A 4,899-nucleotide genomic window follows, 5' to 3' on the forward strand; every position below is an offset into this window, starting at 1 on the left:
GAAAATGTAGTGGAAGTGTAGTGATTAACTACAATTACTGATTGATGAGGAATTTATTTATTTTTTCCACATCTAGATGCCATGGAGAAATCTAGCACTGCAGGCTAGATACCCTCCAGGTGTTCTGTGTAGTCACGTCCCAGGCTCATATCTCTTTAACTACAGGTTATACATTTATCATTGGGGATTGTGGTTTTCCATGACTAACAAAACCCAACTGGTCGACTCTATCCAAATCTGCAGCTAAGAATATTATTGCTACTTATCCCCTTGTACTTGCATTTTATCTGCTTTTTATTACTCAAAATGCTGACTCCTGCTTTGTTCATTCATGGAAATAGCTGTAAAGTCAACCCAAGGCCAACTAATAACCTGTAATTTTCACTTGATCCTGAACTTGTCATCTCTTTCTGATTTGCCAGTGCTTTCATTCATCTTACAGTTTTAAAATTAATTTCCAGCTACTGTAGTTAATTATTTCCATTGAGAATGGAATCAAACACTTAATTAAATTTCAGATAAACCTGGTGTACCCCATTTATTAGGTTTCTTCTTAGACAGACTAAGTAAACTTCTTCCATGCTATTGTTACCTGTAAGTGATTTGGAGTACTTGGAGGATTTCCTTTCAACCTAGTGAAGAAGTTCTCTCAAAGGAGGTTATGAAATCCCACAGAGATTTTTTTTTTTCTGGATTATCAATTACAGAGCATAGGTAAAGAACACATCTCAACTAACTGCAGTGAATAACTTTTTTTAAATAGACTTTTTTTTTTACTGTATGGTTATACTTTCTTTTTTTAACTTGTTTAGAACTTTTTTTCCTTTACATCTAGGGATTAAATTTGATTTATGAAATCATGCTAAAGTTTCATAAGTCTCCCCCCTTTCGGTTATATTATTGTGAAAAACACTTGAATATCATTTGCAGTTCTAGATTTTTTTTTTTTAATAAGCAACATGCAAAAATTTACCATATCCACTGGTGAAATCTCTCAGTAAAAATGCCAGCAGGCTTTTGAAGGCATGGAGTTTAATCATCCAAGACAGCTATTTTTTCATTCAATTCCTTCCCGTAGGCTTCTAAATTACTTTCTGAAATGGCCTTTTGCTTATTATGCATTAGTAACTGTAACAAATACAGCAATGAATGTTACCTAACAGTGTAGCTAGGGAGATCACAATTCATTGGAGATACATCTAAATACCCCTGGTTATATTTTTACCTTATGTAACATATTCACAAATGTTTTCCTCCTTGTTATTTGATCCCTGATTTAGGAACTTTAAAGTTCCCAATATATAAGCAACTTTAATCTTTGTATTTCAGGATGTTTTTAAATGTTAAGGAAACAAGACTGAGCCTTTTCAGCCCTGAAAATGTTTCCATTTCTCCTTTGATATCCTGATTTTCTTGACTGAATGCCTGAGAACATAATTGTACACATACTCTTGTTTCTGGATGCTGATGACCTTCAACAGCTGTCAAAACTGTGCAAGAACTTCCAGCAGGTAATGTCATATATTGGTGCCATATTCAAGTTTATTGTTAAGAAACAAGGTGAGATGGAACTTCTCTTCAGTTTCATCCAGCAGAAACATCTGTGTTTCTACACAGCCAGGTATAGGGAGCAGCACAACACACACATACCTGAGCACAGATCAGTAGTAACAGGCCAAGGCCTCCACGTTTGGAGGACAGTCTGAAGCCAAACGCTCTGTCTGGCCAGCTGGAGCCTACCAGAATTACTTTTCAATCTGTTCACTAGTGTTTGCAACTGAGATCCTGACAGAAAAAAAAAAAACTAGAACACCAATACCAGTAAAGACCCAGCCCTTGCCCACCCCCTTTCGACTTCTATGCAGAATCTTCATATTTGATTCTAGACTATATCAACATTTTTAAGAGAAGGGGAAAAATAATTGCCTATTTCTGCATGTTTCGTATCTTCTGCCTTCTGCATATGCTGGGAGCCATTTATGGATCTTGCATGGACCATGAGTCTATGTGCCATTTTTGCTAATCTTTACCCTTTTGGAGTGTGTTGGACAATTTTTTTTTTTTAATAATCCAGGCTTAATTGGAATTGAGCAAAGAGCACTGGAGTACATCTTGTGTGTTTGTGTCAATTTGAATCAACATACTGTAATATTTATGTGATAGTAATGAGCCTCTGATAGTATTTACATTTCTGTAGATGGGATATGAAAATGGCGCATATTCAGGAGATCAGGTGTGGCCTAATGAAGTGTAAATCACAAAATATATCTGGAAAATATTTAATTTTTAGTTATGGAACAATGAAGACATTTGGGAGAGAGTTTAACTGCTAAGAGGGAAACCAGCACTTAGTAAGATGACATTTTCAGTCTTCAAGAACTTCAATGAAGTTCTTCTTAACAGTTGGAGAAAGGACCCTCTTAACAAGTGGAGACACAAAAGACAGAGTGAATGCATCTAAGTCACTTAGAAATTATCAGGTAAGATCCTGGATTCCCATTTGTTTCAGATATTTTTTCTTTCTAATGAAACAGTTATAAATAAGTATCTTGAGAATTTTACTTCTCTCCTCTCATCATGTAATACTCAAACAGCATCACCAACTCACAAGTAATTTTCCCCAGATTTTCAACATTCCATCAAGTTTGGGGTTTCTTTTTTAGGCATATTTTATTCTGATGTTCAGTATTATTTTGTGCCCAGTGAGTGGGTTTTGTCATGTTCGTATTTCAGGCTTTTGTTTGGGCTGTTCAGGACTAAGACTGCAAATAAATGCCAGCAGAGAAACTGCCTTCAGCATGAAGAGTAGTGTTGGCTTAACCATGGATGGGCCTCCAAAGACTCTCAAAAACAACTTTCAGCCATTTGGTTTTAAATCAAAAGAAGCAACAGAATGTATTTATAAACTGAATGTGAAGTTGTCAGTACAATGTTTGGAGTTGAATAAGCTTCTCTTTAGCAACAAGCACAAATGCAGGGATTTTTACAGAATATTTACATTCCACATCAGTTTCCAGTAACACAATAGATCACGATAGAATGGAGCCCAATCTCCATTTGACAGACAGAGTGATTTCCATCTTCCTAAATGTCAATGACCTTGGAATTCAATAAGAAACAGGGCAACAGAAATTTGGTGAAGCTCTATATATGTAGAACATTATATTTGAAAAGCAAGAAAACAGATGGCACTGAAGTCAGCTGTGATGCAACCAGACACAATTCCCATTCTGTGGGGATGCTGTCTCTACTTTCAGCTAAGCTGAATTTGCAAAACAAAGTTACTATTGTGGCAATGAAGCTCTCACGCCACGATGAGTTTGCACAAAGGCAGGCAGCAAGCCTGCATTTATTTGATGTCATCGGGAGAAGCATAAAAGACAAGTGAGCACAAAGCAGGTGGCAGCTCCTCCACAAGGGAAGCAAGCTCAGGGCCTGCTGCATTCCTGTGCAGGAGACATTGGAGCAGGGACTTGGAAATGTATTTGCTGCTTTAGCCATTGTATTTTGCAGCATTCCCATGAGGTACATGCTTGATTCCAGTGGGCAGTCTTCCCTGCAGATATGGCTGCACAAGTTCCCATCCCAAACCTGATTCCTGTTTCCACAGGCACAGGCTGTCCTGCTGGCACTGCCCAAGTTGACCATGAGCGCAGAGAGGGGAAGCTCAGTGGTGATGTTTTCTCTGTTTTAGGAGGGGTCACACTGTAGCAGAGAACCTGCAGACACTACTCCCATGCACCCTGGGCTCCCGGTGTTCCTGGGGCTGCCTTGCTGTTCCTGTCTCTCCTGAGCTACTTGCGGCAGGTGTAGTTGGCCATAGCAATGCTCAGATCCTGCTGATGGTGGCAGCAGATCCTGCTGATACTGCCCCTCTCAGATGTGGCAAGAGAAGATGCCAATACCTGCTGTGTAAGAGAGGTTGCCCCAAGGGTTCCAAGAGTGGCACTGCCAAGCCATCAGGCAGCTTGGGATGCAGCTCAGGATGCAGCTGCATGCAGATGTTGACTACGGCACTCTCCACATGCAAATTTGGATGTCCTGAATATTCCTTCTATGTGAATATCTAAGTCAAAGGGTAGATTCTGTCTCTGCCTCTTTGGGCAGGAGCCTGCATTCACAAGAACACAACAATTTGTCAAAAGGCTGCAGGAATTTCTTGACCTGATCTCCAGCTTGATCTGATGGACACAAGTGTTTAGCACTAACAGTTTTTACTGAGATGAGGTTTAAATAACAAGACCCAAATGGAAAAAATACTGCAAAATACTGCAAAATTCCTGTGTTTTGTTAGTTCTCTGTGACACTGTCAAGAGGCGCTCATAACCAAGGAACTCAGGTGCAAGTGGAGAAGAAGCCTTAAAAGCCAAAAGATATCAAACTCAACTTGTGAGCATGTGCAAAATCTCAGCTCCCGTGTCCTGCTGGTCCCTCTCACAGGTGAAACACACCCCCTGTTCCAGTCACCCACAGAGCATCCAGAAAGGTGGGAAATGCTTTTGAGCAGACCCTCATCTGGTGAAGATCCCAGCTCTGCCCAGCTCTGCTGCATAAGGACGAGTTTCCCTGGATCAAGCCAGGATTTTTCACTGAGGGGAAAGGCTGCCCTCCCAGTGCTCAGACAGGACACCACGACAAAATCCTTTCTACTGCAGTAAAGATAAATTTGGCAAATGAGATAAACTTTAGATTGAGCTAAACTCAGATGATTCTCCAGTAGCAGTTTTACTTAATCTTGAAGTAATTTTAGTTGGCAGCTGACTTATGCAGCCTGATACTAAAATTCTTCTCAACTGTGTTTTTATCTGCTTCTGAAGCATGCAAAGCAGTATAATAGCATCTTACTTGTTTTTTTCTGGAGTAATAGATGAAAAAATAGCACAGCATCACATCTCAAAA

Source organism: Lonchura striata, chromosome 2 (genome assembly GCF_046129695.1).
Source record: "Lonchura striata isolate bLonStr1 chromosome 2, bLonStr1.mat, whole genome shotgun sequence".
Classification (NCBI taxonomy): Eukaryota; Metazoa; Chordata; class Aves; order Passeriformes; family Estrildidae; genus Lonchura; species Lonchura striata.